Source organism: Ailuropoda melanoleuca, chromosome 8 (assembly GCF_002007445.2).
Source record: "Ailuropoda melanoleuca isolate Jingjing chromosome 8, ASM200744v2, whole genome shotgun sequence".
NCBI classification, from domain to species: domain Eukaryota; kingdom Metazoa; phylum Chordata; class Mammalia; order Carnivora; family Ursidae; genus Ailuropoda; species Ailuropoda melanoleuca.
In genome coordinates this window covers 92,960,810-92,976,494 of record NC_048225.1, presented here as the reverse complement: position 1 = coordinate 92,976,494, position 15,685 = coordinate 92,960,810, and the positions used below count along the sequence as shown (strand labels likewise).

Genomic DNA, 15,685 nt, shown 5'->3' with positions numbered 1-15,685 from the left:
GGAGGGCACGTATTGCATGGTGCACTGGGTGTTATACGCAACTAATTGAAGCATCAAACTTTACATCGGAATCTGGGGATGTACTGTATGGTGATTAACATAATATAATAAAATAAAATTAAAGAAAAAAAAATAAGTTGTGAAATCAAATAGTGTTAGTCTTCCAGCTTCGTTCTTTTTCAAAGTTGTTTTGGCTGTTCTAGTTCCTTTGTATTTCCACATGAATTTTATTTATTATTATTATTATGAGAAAGAAAGGAAAAGGGAGGGAGAGCAGGGGGCGAGGGGGAGAGAGAGAGAGAATCTTAAGCAGGCTCTATGCCCAGCATGGAGCCTGATGTGGGGTTTGATCTCACCACCCTGAGATCATGACCTGAGTGGAAATCAAGAGTCAGATGCTTCACCAACTGAGCCACCCAGGCCACCCTCCACATGAATTTTGGAATCAACACGTCAACTTCTACCAAAATGACTACTGGGATTTTTTTTGAGATTGTGTTGAATCTAATTTGGAGAGAATTAACATCTTAACAATAACTGTGTCTTCCAAACTATAGATGAGGTAGATTTCACCATTTATTTAGGTCTTTAATTTCTCTCATCAGTGTTTTGTAGTTTTCCACATACATGTCTTTCACATCTATTGTCATGTGTTTCCCTTTTCAGATATTTTGATACTACTTGAAAAGGGTATTGTTATTTTAATATCAGTTCTGATTGTTCATAGCTAGTATATAGAAATGCAATTGATTTGTAGATATTCACCTGTATCTTGCAATCTTACTAAACTCACTTATTATTTTAATTGCTTTTTTGTAGAGTTAACAATCAGATTTTCTTTATATCATCTGAGAGTAAAGGCAGTTTTACTTTTTTCTTGTCACTAGGGATTTCTTCCTTGCCTTACACATTGGCTGGAATCTCAAACACAATAACAACGTTGAGACTGGATGTTCTGATGTGCACCTGACCTTAGGAAGAAGACATTCAGTCTTTCACATGAAGTATGATGTAGTTGTAGGTAGAGTGACCAGTCGTCCCAGTTTTCCTGGGACCAAGGAGTGTTGTGGGCTGCACCACTCTCAGTGCTAAAACTAGGATATTCCCAGGCGAACTAGGACAGTTGTCACCCTAATTGAGGGTTCTGGGCCAGTTCCAATGATGATCTTTTCTTATCATTATGGGATGTATTTTTCAGTTTCTCTGCATGCCTGGTAATTTTTTATTGGATGCCAGACATTGTGGATTTTACTTTGTTGGGTGCTAGATAATTTTGTATTCCAATAAATATTCTTGAATGTGTTCTGGGATACAGCAATTTTATCCTTTCATGCCTTTAGGATTTGTTAGGTGAGATGAAAGCAGTGTTCAGTCTAGAGCTAATTATTTTCACTACCTAAGTACGATCCTTCGGAGTACTCTACCCGTAAATCATGAATGTTTCCAGTCTGACTGGTGGGAATAGGGAGTATTCCCGGCCCTGTGTGAGCTCTGGGTACTCTTCCCTTCATCTGTTTGGGTGGTTATTTCCCCAGCTGTGAGTAGTTTCCTTACACACCTGTGCAGGTCAGCACTCTACTTAAATCTTGGAGATTCCCAGGGTTCTCTCTCCATGCAACTCCCTCTTCCTGGGTGCTCATTTGTGTGCTGTCGCTGCCTAGGTCTCCCGAGCTTGCAGCTCCTTCTCCTCACTCACAGTATGGTGGGCTCAGCCTCAGTGTCCCTTTCCTGCATCATGGTTTAGAAATTCTCTCAAGGCAGTAAACTGAGGCAATTGTAGGGCTTGCTTGCTTTGTTTCCCACCTCTAAGGTGTCCTTGACCTTTGTAGCCCGACGTCCAGTGTCTTGGAAGCCATCATTTCCTGCATCCCTCCATCAGGCTAGGAGCTCCTAGAAGGCAGGGGGCTGTGCTTGGTTCATCAGGCTGGGTGCTGCTGGAGAGCAGGCAAGACCTGGACCTCTGCCTTCCTCCTTATCCCTCCTTCAAATCACGTTCTAACAGATACTTAAGACCATCCCATTTTACTCATGGTTATTGCCTCCAAGTACATGTTTGCTTTCATGTGACACAGATTAAGCTGTAGTCCCTTGAGATTGCCCTTTCTTCTCTCAATGGTTCTGAAGACCACACATCCTCTAGAAAGTCTTTCTGGTTGGAGTGAGATAGATGTTGTCTCCTTGCCACACCACCTGCCCATGAGTTTATGAATCCTTTTCCCCTGGTTTGCCATTCTCCCAGTGATTCCTAGAACTACTGTCCCCAATCTTGGGTTGCCCCAGAAAGGTTTTAATCCACCTTACCAGTTCTGTGGGAATCTATGGGGGTTATAGTTGAAATAACGTTAAGAAATACTGCTAGTTATATCCCACTCATGAAGATTCACAGAGCATGTTAAGCTTTTAAAGGCACTGATAAATACTGTAGTAGAGGAAAATGTTTGCTTTGTTCACACATATTTTCTAAATGTATTTGATTCCAGTAACTTTTCTTTGATCTCAGAATCTCTCTGGACTATTTATTGTTCTTAGGAATGCACTTAAAGAAACACTAAATCGTCATGAACAAATGAGAGGTTCTCCTCTTCTGTGTCCATCTCTTCCTAGAGAACAGATGAATGTTTGTTAAGCAAATGATTCAAAGAAATAATTTGAAATCACCCTCAATAACCCATTCTGACTTTATCCTTACAGAGCAGGCTGGTTTTCCATGGGATTCTCCGGAGCCTCACTCACAGCATGTTTGGTTGCCCCCTTCTACCCTGTGTTCTTTGAACCCCACATTAGTCATTTGCTCCTATTTGGAACTGGTTTGGTGTCACATGAGTAAGGCTGGGGGGCACAGGCTAATAAGAACACAGATAAAGGACAGGACCACACCATTGCACAACTTCCGGGGGCACCCTTCATGCTGAAATCCATGTGACGGGCATTCCCCAGGAGTCATGCAACACAGCAGCCCTACAGAGGGGTTTGAAAGTAGACACTCTGTGGGCTTTCTCATTTCTAGATCCCGAAAGTACCATTGCTCTGCATGGAAGACTGTTCTGCACATTCTCTTGTCAAAATTCTACTTCAGGGGCGCCTGGGTGGCACAGCGGTTAAGCATCTGCCTTCGGCTCAGGGCGTGATCCCGGCGTTGTGGGATCGAGCCCCACATCAGGCTCTTCTGCTGTGAGCCTGCTTCTTCCTCTCCCACTCCCCCTGCTTGTGTTCCCTCTCTCGCTGGCTGTCTCTATCTCTGTCAAATAAATAAAATAAAATCATTAAAAAAAAATTCGACTTCAGTCATAGCTAAATGCCGCTTCAAGGAAACCATCCTGGGTTCCTCAGAGGGCATTAGTGTCTTCTTTCTCTGAACTCCCATGGTTTTATCAGAGTCTGCCTTTGAACGTGATTAGTTGTGTCCAGGCCTTCCTCCCTGACTAGAATGTGTACTTCACGAAAACAGGGACTGTGTCTTACTCATTTCTGTATCCCTGGTTCTTTAACATAGCACCTGGCCTGGCAGAAGCTCACAGATGTTTTAATGGACAAGTGAACAAATGAGCTGAGGTTCAGTGGGAGCTCCAAAGATCAGACATCTTCAGCCCTTCTGGGAAAGTCTTCAGTGGAGCATACAAGAGTTCTTCAGGGCTCAGGGCAGGCTGAGAAGGGAGGCGGGGGGTCTGAGACATTAAGGTCCTTGTATCAGTTCTGCACAAAGCCAGAGAGGTGGTGAAACTCAGCTCAACATCCAGCCAGCTGTATTGATGCTGTCATGAAAACCTGGTAGATTTTGTCCTCAATGTCCTCAGTGAGGACCCTCCAGCCACACACGACTGGACACATTCATGTGGCGTGGGGACAACTTAGGCAGACACGGGAATTATCACGTGTGGTCACATCCACAGGGAGATATGCCGATGTGCACTTGCACGGTGCATGAGGCAAGCAAGAGCACGCATACGTACACAGGCTCAGGGATCTTTGAGAGCCCAGAAACACAGTGAGTGTGATAACAGGTAGTCAAGGGTGGGGAAGTGAGAGCCCTGAGCAAACAGATGGGCTGTCTCTTAAAAACCAAAGCCAAAGGAAGCTTGGAAAGACTGAACACTGAACTCCTCCCCGCCTTCCCTTCCTCTCTTCCAGAGAGTTCTGGGACTTCAGGCAACAAGCCAGCAAGATCCTTCCAGCATTGCCCCCCTGTAAGGAACCACAGTGTCTGATAGGCAGCCGCAGGAACCAGCAAGCATCCAACTAGCTTGGACCCTTCCTGGCTCAGCTCTGCACCGGATGGCAGGGAGGCCTCTGGGAAGGGGGCAACTTCAGGTAATCCCCTCCTCTGGGCCATGCCCCTGCAGTGGTCCAGCTAGTTCCAGCCTCCAGAACAGTGCTTACACCTTGCCTGTGTCTTCCAGTTACTGTCCTTGCAGTCACAGTGGGTGCGTGTGTGGGGGGGTGTGCATGAGTGTTGGTGTCCCTGTGTGTCCTCTGTCTGGTCAGGAGCTCCCAACAGCTTCTCTCTCTTGAGCAAAGACCGTGCCTCCCTGGGCTCTTCTAGAAGGCACTGCTTTCTCCTCACCTGTGTCCGCACTGAGGGCCCCAAATGAGTGGTTTCTGAGTTGGGCTCTTGCACTCTCAACACTCCAGATCATTTGGGCAATCCTGGCTACAGAGGGCTCTTAACATGGGGCCCTGGTGAGCCTCCAGACTTCAAGTTTCAATCTCTGGCAGGCTCAGAGGCCGCAGGCCGGGGAAGCGGTCCCTGGCACAATCCCAGCTGCAGCACCCCAAGACAGAGCCCTCTCAGGTTTCTTGGCATATCTGACTCACTAGGGAGTTGTTGAGAACCTGAGGTTTTCTCAATAATTTACATCCGTGCTCCTCCTGTGACAGGATCACATGGCCCTGGACAAAGTCAGCCAACACTATCCCGGGGAACCTGATCTCCTGGGTCCAGTGACAACAAGGGAAACAATGCCCAGGATTGCTCTGAGCTCCGGCCAGCACCTGGGAGGTCTGGACCCAGCTGGAAGCCAGTGACCTGATAGGGCCACTCAAGCTCAGCAATGGCCTTACTTTCTAGGAGGTGGAGGGTAATTGAGAAAAAGGCAGCCAGATGCTCCAGGAGTCTCAGGAAAATGATGGAGGCTGGGTTTTGCCCAACACCACTAGCCTGTGGGGCTACAGAAGAGGTTACTATGGCATGGCTGCTCCATTCCACACTCCGTCTCTGTCCTCGTCTGAACTGAGTGTCTGCTGGGTCTTCTTGTTCCCTGTCCTCCCACCTGTGCTCAGGACCCATCCCCCTCCCCTGGTCCCATGCCCAAGTTCTCCTGCATCCTCAGCTTTCTCTTCACTGACTCCATTCCTTCAACATATAAACACACTCAAAACTTTGGAATCTTCCAGTAAATCCGCCCTTACTCCTCCAGTCACCACCCTACTACTCTCTTTCCTCCTTGGATAAGCCACTGGAGACAGACTGGGGGCCTTCCTCACTGCCCACAGCCCATTGGCCTCCACCTGTTCCACTGAAGCAGCACCCCCCCGCCCCGCCAATGACTAATATTCCCACAAACACTCCTGGGCACCTGAATGTTCCACAGATAAGCTCTGGACTTGCTATTTGTTCATCAAAAGTTTTTAAAATACCTTCTCTTTGCCAGGAAGGGAGGTATAATGTGAATGCAATTAAGGCCAAGGAGCTTACAATTTGACAGTAAGCAGAAATACGAACCAAGCATAACAGATCTGATTGCTGGGAACCCAAGGGAAGTGCATGGAACCAGGAGGGGAGGAGCAACTGGTCAGAGGAAACTTTCTGGGGGAATTGGGTTGGAACTGAGTTTTGAAGGACGTGTAGGAAGTGGATAGAAGAAATTGGGATTTGGCCTATAAGAGTCTTTCACTTTATTTTTCTTTCTTTCTTTCTTTCTTTCTTTCTTTCTTTCTTTCTTTCTTCTTTCTTTCTCTTTCTTTCTCTTTTTTTTTTTTTTTTTAGATGGGATAGGGGCAGAGGGAGAGGGAGAGAGAGAATTTTAGGCAGGTTCCATGCTCAGTGCAGAGCCTGATGTGGGGCTCAATCTCATGACTCTGAGATCATGACCTGAGCCAAAATCAAGAGTCAGATGCTTAACCCACTGAGCCAACCAGACGCCCCTGAGTCTTTCAGTTTTAAAAGTGACAGGACAATTTTAAGCAAACCAGGGACAACTGGGTGAAGCTGGTCTCCAAACTCATAAAGCATTCAGACTTGCTGCTCTCCTCACATCATCTCTGTTGTTTCTTCCTTTGTGTTGAACTCATTCTCTCCTATCAATCTTCCTTCATGTTTCAGGGGACAGGAGGGCCATGGCCACAGGAAATCCTAGGCTTCTATCACCTTAGTTGGTTTCCCCAGAAGAAAAAAGAACCCTCCTAGCACCTATATATATAAAATCCCAGAGGAGGGCTCTGATTGGCCCAGCTTGGGTCATGTGCCCATCCTGGGCCAATCACGGAGGGATGGGATACTCTGCTTGACCAGGCCTGGCTTTCCTCCCCACCCCTGGGGCCCCTGGGCAGGATGATTGGCAGCTCCTTCAGGACCACATGGAATGAGACAGGAGAGGTAATTCAAAGGAGAGGGTACTGAGAACACAAACGACAGATGTTCATAACAGAGTACTTTCTAGCCGGAGAGAATCCCGCGTACAAAGCCATACAACAGCCATGGAATGTGTCTCGGAATAACTAGGAGTTTTATATAGCTGTATCTAAGGACCAACTTAGGGGAGTGACAAGAAATAAGCCTAGAGAAGAAGAAAGAACTTGGAGGGCCATATGTAGTAAACAACAGAGTTTGAATATTATCTTAAAAGTTATGGAGAATCTTTGGAAAATGTTATGTCAGATATTTACACAATCAGATTCTTATATTTGAGAAGAAAAACGCTTTTGCCCATAGACCTGATCTTTTCCTTTCTTCCCTATTTCAGTTAATGGCATCGCCATTCCACTAGTTCTATGAGCAAGACATCTGAGGGCAACTTGGGGTCATCTCCCTCAGCCAGGTCCTTCCTGGAGCCTCTCCCCATTAGCCAGTCTTTTCCTTTCTGTGACACTGCCTTCGCTCAGGCCTGGCTCTGTCCTTGCCGGAACTGCGGTGGTGGGTCCTGCTGATGACCAAGGAGGGAGGTGTCCATGGCGCAGCCCAGGCTGGGTTAAACCTGGTTCTCTCTGCTCCCATGGTGCTCGCGGCTCTCACAGCACCCATCCCGCAGCACTGTAACTGTGCCGGCTGACTCTGACCCCACCTATTTTAATTTTTTTTAAGTAAATGATTTCCCTACTTTGGGACTTTATGATTAGTATCACCTCTTGCAACACATTTCACATCTGACCACGTGCAGAGTCTGAGTTTACCCCTGGGAGGTCTTTCCTGAGGGTGGAATGACAAGGAAGGACTCCTCCGTGCACACCCCAGCTAAGGACCCATGGCCAGCCAACACCAGGGTCAGGGAAGCATGCAGAGCAGCCCTTCCCAGCCCTCCCTGAAGCTCTTTGCCTCATTGGTCCAGAACTCAGCTTCTCTGGAAAAGCTTCTCAGACAGAGCCTGTGCTGCTCCTGGCACTCCTCTCTCCGGCCGCATCCTCACGGCCTTGTGTGTTCACTGCTGGGTCCGCACATGCCTGCCCACTCAGGAAGTCAGCTGGCCTCATGGTTTGGAAAGACTGCCAGTCCTTGCTTTACACTTTCTCATCTTTCCTTCCTTCCATCTAGGAGCTTCCTGGGGGTGGTGGAGGAACACGCCACCCCCTTCATCTGTCCATCTCCCCAGCCCTGTACTGTCTGGTTCCAGCCTGGGCTCAGCCACCCAACCTAATGGCTCACTGCTTCTTGATGATCAGATTCTCTTTCATTCTCCCCTGAGACTCTCCGGGGAGGTGAGAGGACGCTGCTGTCTGGCCTCTCATTTTAGCTGTCTGGAGCATCTGTCTGTCCCTCTGGTTAGCTTCAATTTTGGTCTCTCTCCTGTGGAGTGGACAGTGTGCAGCACCAAGAGTCAGAAACTCTGACTTATGCCATCAGGCCTACCACCAGTCAGCTCTGTGACCTCGGGGGTCATTTATGCCCCCTGGTCAGTTTGCTCACCCATTAGAAAAGAGGGCGAGATCACTCATCCTCTTGTCTTTATGAGGACCGAGTAAGACAAGTGCCTATAAAGTGCTGTGCAAACCGTAGGCTCCCTTCCGTGGCATGCATTCCCAGTGTTATGTTACCCCTGGTGCTCTTCTCAGTGGAACACTAGATTACAAGTGGCTTCAACCGTGAAAACATGCCTTGTCTCACATGTCAAGAAGCCTGGAGGGGATCCCAAGACTCAGCAGCTTGACAATGTCCAGGCTCTGGCTTAGCTTCTGTACGAGGCTCTTGGCTTTCTTCTTACTAGATGCCACAGCTGCTCCTGGGCTCAGTTTCTCATGCCAACAGTCGAAGCAGGAAGGTGTGGGTAAGGCAGGGGGTGAGGAGGGGGGGAGGAGAGTTGCTGGTTAGAAAGGTGACCCAGCTACCATCTAGTTCAGCTACTGTCAGGTGGGACAGGACAGGCTCTGGAGGGGCCTTGTTGATAAGGAGGAGGGAAGAGACTCCCTTGTCTCCCTCTCTGTTTTTATCAAGGAGGGAGAGTTTCCCAGAAGCCCCCAGTGGGACTCTCCCTCAGATTCTATTGGCCAGGACTGGGTCACACAAATAAGCTGACCGGTGGTATGGACTAAGATTCTAAATCAGTCATGGTTCGACCATGGGGTCAGGAGGAGGGCCCCTCTGGCACACAAGAGAAATTGGGGTATAGCCAGCATGGCAGGTGGGAGGCCTGTCCTGCAGCCCCCACCCTGTCCTCCCTGCCTCATTCTAGGCTCTGCATAATGGACCCTGCCTTGCTCTTCCTTTCTGATTCCTGCTGTCCCTCCAAAGACATCTTGCCATTTTTGTCTTCCTTTCCCAGGACTCAAAGTCCACTCTCTTCCCTCCAGACTCCCCGTACCCTGAACCTTTATGCACCAAGCCCATCACCGTAATGGTGTCAATGACCTGCGTCTCCAGCTAGTTAGAACCTGAGTCTTTCTCTTCCTGCACCGACTTTCTCAGATGATCTGGAAAACATTTCAGGATCTTGACTGCGCCTCCGAGTTCACACTAGCCCTGGTGGCTGGATGTGTGCTGTGGAATCAGGTCAGAAAGCCTTTTATTTTCAATAACAATCCCCAGCATTCACATGGCATTGGAGCATTTCGCCCACCCTTGCACAGACCCACGTAATCTATCTTGACCCCCGTGGGAGCCCAGGAGGCAGACAGGCCGGGCCGGCGTCATAACCACCTGTGTGGGATGAATCACACGGGGCTCCAGGAAATCAAGGAGCCTGCCCGAGGCCATGGGGCCCCTAGCAGTTGGGCCTGGAGCAGGGATTCCTGGCTCGGGCCCTGACTGAGGGCCTTTTCCGTTGCTCCACAACTCCGAGACAACTCACGACTGGCCGGTTTAGATTCCAGACAAGCAGGAGTTTGCCAGGCTCATGAGTTCCAAACAACAAAGCCCCTGTGTGTGCCAGGAAGAGAGCGTAGGAATCGGGTTTAACTGGAAGCCAGGCACAGGGCGGCAAACAATGGTTATTATATGTCACATCCACATAGAACTCCATTGGTTTGAAAATTTCGCTCATAGACGTTTCATCTGATGTCTCAGCAGCCCTGTGACGTGGAGATGGCAAGGCAGATGACTGCTGCACATGGGGAAACTGAGGAAATATGACTCGCTGGCTAGAAAAGCTGAGCTGTGACCTAAGCCTGAGATTCCTGTTTCCCAGGCCCGGATTCTCCCCGCTCACAGATGAACAACAATCAGTAACCCGCCCCTCTGCTCGAAGGTTCAGGGGTTCTGGCTGGTCAACTTGTCTGTCAACTAATTTCTCAGAACAAGGCAGAAAGTAACTAGGGCCTAGAAAGCGGTTTCAGGGAAATGTGGCCAAGGGAAGAGGGCGTTGGGGAGGGAAGGAAGGGGTTGGCCAGAGGCTCAGAGCAGGCGTGCTGAGCCAGCAACTCTGGCTGAGCCCAAGGCAGCCTCGGGCAGGACTCCAGGGAGCGTGTGTGCAGGAGGGGACTGAGGAACGGGGTGGTGGGGTCCCCAGGGTTCTCCAGCCAGCAGGGAAGCTTTACTCAGAGTCCTTTCCTGGGCTTCACGGCTCCTTCTCTAGAAAGCCTCTGGGGGTCAGCCTCTCCCCTGAAGTGCTTCATCACGGCCACAGCCAGTCTCGGCGCTGCCATCCGGGCGTGGGGCATGTCAACATGCTGCCCTAAGGGGAACAGAGCCTGTGCCCTCCCCCCCTCGCCCCCTGCCCAGCCCATTCAGGAAGCACTCTCCGTAAGTAACAGCTGGTTGGCCCTTGCCCGCCGTGCCATCTCCGGGGCTCTGGGGCTGGGGAAGACGGTAGCCCCAAGACTGAACAACCGTGGGCATCGGAGAGGAGCACAGAGACCCACAGGGGAACAGTACAAGTGACGTTTTGTCCGCAGATCTTGCCACTCCTGCTCCCAGATTCTGTCGAGAGCTGGTCCCTAGCGAAATCTGGAGGCCTCTGTACAGACACGTTGGGTGTCCCTCCCTATATTCCCTGGGCCCTCTGCCTTCAGCTGCCCTGATGGTAGCTGGCTCTGGTTCTCTGGGGACTTACACTCACCTTGGGCACATCCTACCTGAAGCCTGCTCCCTGAGTCTTTTTGGTTTTGGCCCCAGGGTTTCTCCAGTGCCAGGAAAGCTTCTCTCACCTACGGCAGGGACAGCCCAGGAGTTTGGAGAAGTTAATGGCCACAGGAGCAGCCCCTAATCAATAGAGGACGGGAGGTGATGGGTGAATGCCCAGCTTCCTGCAGAACTGAGCTCCTGCTGCCCACAATGGCAGTGTCAATGTCCCCAGTATTCACTCTTCCTTGTCCCGTTCTCTTTACACACTTTCTGATCCCGGACTCATTCTAGGAATCATGCCCCAAATAAACTATCTGCACCCAAAGCCTTATCTCAGGCTTTGCTTTAGAGGGAACCCACACTGGGGCGCCTGGGTGGCTCTGTCGGTTAAGCATCTGACTCTTGATTTCGGCTCAGGTCATGATCTCAGAGTTGTGGGATCGAGCTCGGCTGCAGGGTGTGGAGTCTGCTTGGGATTCTCTCACTCCCTCTCCCTCTGCCCCACCCCACCCACGCTTGTGCCTGCTCTTGCTCTTTCTCAGAAACAAACAAGCAAAAAAAAAGAGGGACCCCCAACTAAGACCCCTCTAGCTGGACGAGATGCATGACCATCTCTGTGTACCTGGGCTGTGGTAGCGCCCAGCAAGCTTGGCCCTCCCAGATGGGTTCGCTGTGCTTTTACTAAGGGCAGTAAAGGAGAAGAGGCTGCGGCCTGGTGATCCATTGACCTTCCTGCATGGGTTTCCCCTGCCAGCCTCCCCTCTCTGAGCGACTGTACAGAGGCCCCCTGGAAAAAGTGTAAATCACAGCGGTTGAGAGGCCAGACTGAGGCCTGACACCCTGCATCTGAATCCTGGCTCGGCCATCATTCCTGGGGTGATTTGGGGCAAGTCACCTAAACTCCAGCTGTCATTTCGTACATCTGTAAAACAGCGACAGTATCACCGACCTCGTGGGGTTGTTTTGAAGGTGGTGACATGCTCGGAGTATTTCCCAGCCCACGAGAGCTGGTAGGTGTGTTTGCTACTCTTACCTCCTCTTCCCTAAGAGGGCCCTGTGCAGGGCCGTGGGAGGAGGAACAGACCAGGGGCATGGAGGCCCCCGGCGGCCTGGCTCCTTCCCGTTCCTCACATCCTCCTTGGGGTCCTGGTGGCAGGGCAGACTTCATAAACGTGTCACCCGCACCTGTGTTAATGTTCTGCCGTCGCCGTCTTGCAATTCTTCGGACCAGGGGCTCTGCATTTTCGTTTCGCCCCGGGTCCTACAAACGATGTAGCTGGTCCTGCCCGGTGGCTTAAATCGTGGGGAGAGGCCTCTGTGAACGATGAGAGCAAACCGAACCCTGTCCTCTGGCCAAGCTGAGCTCATGCTTTCTTCCCCCCTCTGAGCGCAGCGGACGACACGGACACAGTGAAGCTTTCATCAGAGTCCCGCTGACGGACAATGGCCCAAGGCGGGGAAGGCTGCAGCGGCCAGCTGGTCCAGCCCTCGGCCGGAGCTGGGTTCTCCCACCCACCCCTGGCACAGGCTCACCCAGATTCTCTGTGAATTCTTTCGGTGACAAGAAAGGACCCGTTTCATTGTTGGATCTCATTGTATCTGCTGCTTGTTCGTGTGGGGTGTTTAAAGTTCTTTCACAAGGATTATCTCACTGGGTTGTCATCGACCCGCCATGTGACAGGCATTTTCTAAGGAGTAGAAATTGAGGAAATTATACCTTCCAGATTAGCAGCCCTTGCGGCCCACCCTCAGCCTCCCTCTTCCTTCTCTCAGCAGTTGAACTCGCACTTCATTCAGGAAGTCCTTCAGCCTATCAAAAGAGAAAGAAGAACGCCTTATTCTTTGTACTAAATTATTGTCCCCCTGGGCTGTAGGTAATACAATACCTTCTTTTCATATGTGCTTCATTTTGAATAACAGTCATGAGAAGGGCATGGATTAAGCAGCCTTTTCATGACCTGAATCCTGTTTTACATATATTCAACTTCTGTTTAAAGATGGATAAAGTGGGATCACAGGGGCAACCTCCCCTGTTGCCCAAAGAAATAATGCAGAAATTTAGACACTAGACAAAAACACAACAACCGCAAACGGCCAACGAGTCAATCACACAAGAACACACACTTTAAAATGTGCCTGTCAAGGAAAGAAATGGAAGCTTCTAGAACCATGTGGCTTTGTCCCCCTCCTGATCGTGGAACTATGTCCATGGAGAAAATCCTGAGCACTTCAGCCATGCCCTCCCATGCGGAGGGCAACCACCTGAGGGAACCTAGAGCCAGGAATTGAGAGTGGAGGGGCCTGGGTCCTGGGACCAGAGTGGGCAGGATGGGCTGTCCTTGGCTCGCCATCTTCCTGGTGAGATGGCTTGACCAGAAGAACTGGAGCCCACAGGAGAAGCAGCCCCGGTGAGAAAGCCTCACCACGAGGACCTGCGGGTTGCTAACTGCTCACCTGAGCTACCAGATGTCTGTGACTGAGGGTGTCGCAGGCAGTCTCTGAAGGACATACTGTTGCCTCCCACTTGCTCAGCAGACCCAGCGCTTTCCTATTTCTCCAGCTTCCAAAAAAAGAAAAAAAAAAAGGCTTTCCTTCATTTCCTTCTTATCTGTAGTGTTCAGATTCTTATAGCCACCATGACCACTCCTCCCCACTCCCACCCAACAATAAATACCTTTCAAGGGAAACCCTGTGGGGCACTTGGCTGGGACCGGTCTCTCCGCGTTAGAATCTACCCCTGTGGTTAGACAGGTCCCTCCCCGTGGGGCTGGTAAGGTAGCCCTCTCGCTAACCCTTTCCTTCCTCTTTCAGTAGTCAGTCAGTCTGAATCAGGGCTTCTCCTGACACACCAGGTTCCCCCATCACTCAGACACAACTCCAGTTTATTCCAATTACTATTCCTGATCTTATATGGAATAGACTATGAAGGCTGAGTCATCAACCGTTCCATTTCTCTGCCCCCAAGGAGAAAATGCTTTATAAATTCCACATTCGTTAACTCATTCAACCCCTTGCCTTTTGTAGTAACCCTTTAGGAAACCGAAGCCAGTTTCCCTTCATTACAGGCCAGCCTAGGACTGCTCTGATTTCGGTCATGCCTCGGCAGGCCCGGATGCACCTCCACGAGTCATCGTTCATGCCGAGCTTCTCCCGGGACGATGGCTTCTAAGTACCTTCAGATCTCCTCTAGGAGACCTGTTCCATAATCCCACCTTTGCCCCTCCTCCTCTCCCTCATGGAATTGCTACTTCCTGGTGTTGATAACCTGAGGAAGTTCTGTGAATGTGGGCCTGACAACCTGATGGGTATCAGGCTGGGACCCTTAGAGAAAGATCAGGCTTTGAAGCATCACCTTCTTATCACCTCCCACCCCCACCCCCAGCTGAGCTAGGCCTCCAGCTCGTGTCTGCTGTCCGAGCTGCACAGAGAGGTTCCTCTGTAGTCGACCATGACACCTCAATAACCATAAACAGCATCTGATTCTATTCTGCTCACTTCCTTCTGGTACCTAAATTCTTAAGAATTGAGTACGTGGCTCTTACAACTGGAAGAGCAAATGTCAGCTCTCGAGATATAACTTCAGAGTCTTCTTCAATGAGAAAGGAAAACATTTTCAAAATTACTGTGACTTCCTGAATCTTCAGGATGCCTTCAGTGCAGCTTTTATATTTGAGGATCACATGAATTATACATAGAGAACTATGGGCTGGTGGATAGCTTCCAACGACTAGAAATTATATTTCCCTCCCTTTTGAAAATGAGTTCAAGGTCTTCACCACAAGTGACATCATGTCTCAGAGGCAAAAATAGGTCTCTACGAAGACTGTGTAATGTCTTCTGTCTGGCAGATTCTATTTCCTCTTTATGCCCTACTCTCCTTACCTTCCTAATTGGCTCTTGGACCTCAAAGCTCTTTGTTGCTGCTGTCGGGAGCCTTAAATACTGAGATATACTCTGACTAGGTAAGTTAGGAGCTTGGCTAGGCTGACTACATTTCAGTTCATCTTAGAAACCCGAATGACCTCGGGCTCTGGAAAAATGGGATGGTGGGCGTTATAGCCTGGGGGATAGTGATACAATTCTTATGAACAGGTCAAAACAAAAACAAATACAGGTCATTTGGACCTTAGACACAGGAGTATGGGAATAATTTACATACTCTGTTAAACCCAATTGGGGTGAGATAACCAGCCTCCTTTACTGAGTGTTCAACACAATGGGCTTCACAGAAAAGATCGTCATACTGAAAAGAACTCTTCGAAAGTTTCCCATTGAACACACAAGGGGAGTGAGGTTTGGAGGAGAAGACACTTATTAAAAGGGTTAGGATTCAAGCTCACAGGCTGAGTCTCGGGTGTTGAGGCCCTTCTGCGGGCTCTTCTTAGACAGGTCCTGGAAGCCAACAGCTGCCACGATGAAGTGACATTTGTGCGCTAGAGGCAGTGGTGGCCTGAGTTTACTACCTGCTGCCTGTTATACTCGGAATTCAGAAATGAAAGGAGCTGTTAGGAGATTGACATCCCTCCTCGCTTCGGTCTGAAGTGAGGCATTCTGTTTCTCTTCTACCATATGGGGCAAAGATAAACACAAAATACATTTCACTTCCACATCCCAAGAGATAAAAAGCGTGGATTTCAGACTTTTTTTTAGTGGCTAATTGTCTCTCTGCAACAGCCGAGGGAACAGTTATTAAAAAAAATAATCTAGGGCTTGGGAACTATCATGTAGACTTTTGAATCGAGGAAAAGGAAATTATAGAAGCTTTTAAGTCCATCACCCCTTTACGAAGTATACTTAATCCTTTAGATTTAACTCTTAATTTACTCAAAACAGAAACCCAAACAGGCAATATGTTGTTTTGGAGAAAATATCTGGATGGAAATCAAGAGCCCTGGTTCTAGTCCCTGCAGTTCTGGTAAGTAGCCATTTGCTGCTACCAGCAAGGGACCAAAACTGGACCAGAATGAAATCCACCATCTC

At 49.4% G+C, this 15,685-nt stretch overlaps 1 long non-coding RNA gene across 1 annotated transcript; it reads right to left on the bottom strand.

The window, feature by feature from the left end:
* Positions 1-6,095: 6,095 nt before the first annotated feature.
* On the bottom strand, positions 6,096-13,730 carry LOC117803436. The gene is made up of 3 exons (XR_004627299.1): positions 13,380-13,730; positions 13,160-13,265; positions 6,096-12,515 (listed from the first exon to the last, which is right to left on the bottom strand). It is a non-coding gene; the product is annotated as an uncharacterized LOC117803436 (long non-coding RNA).
* Between the last annotated feature and the right edge of the window lie 1,955 nt (positions 13,731-15,685).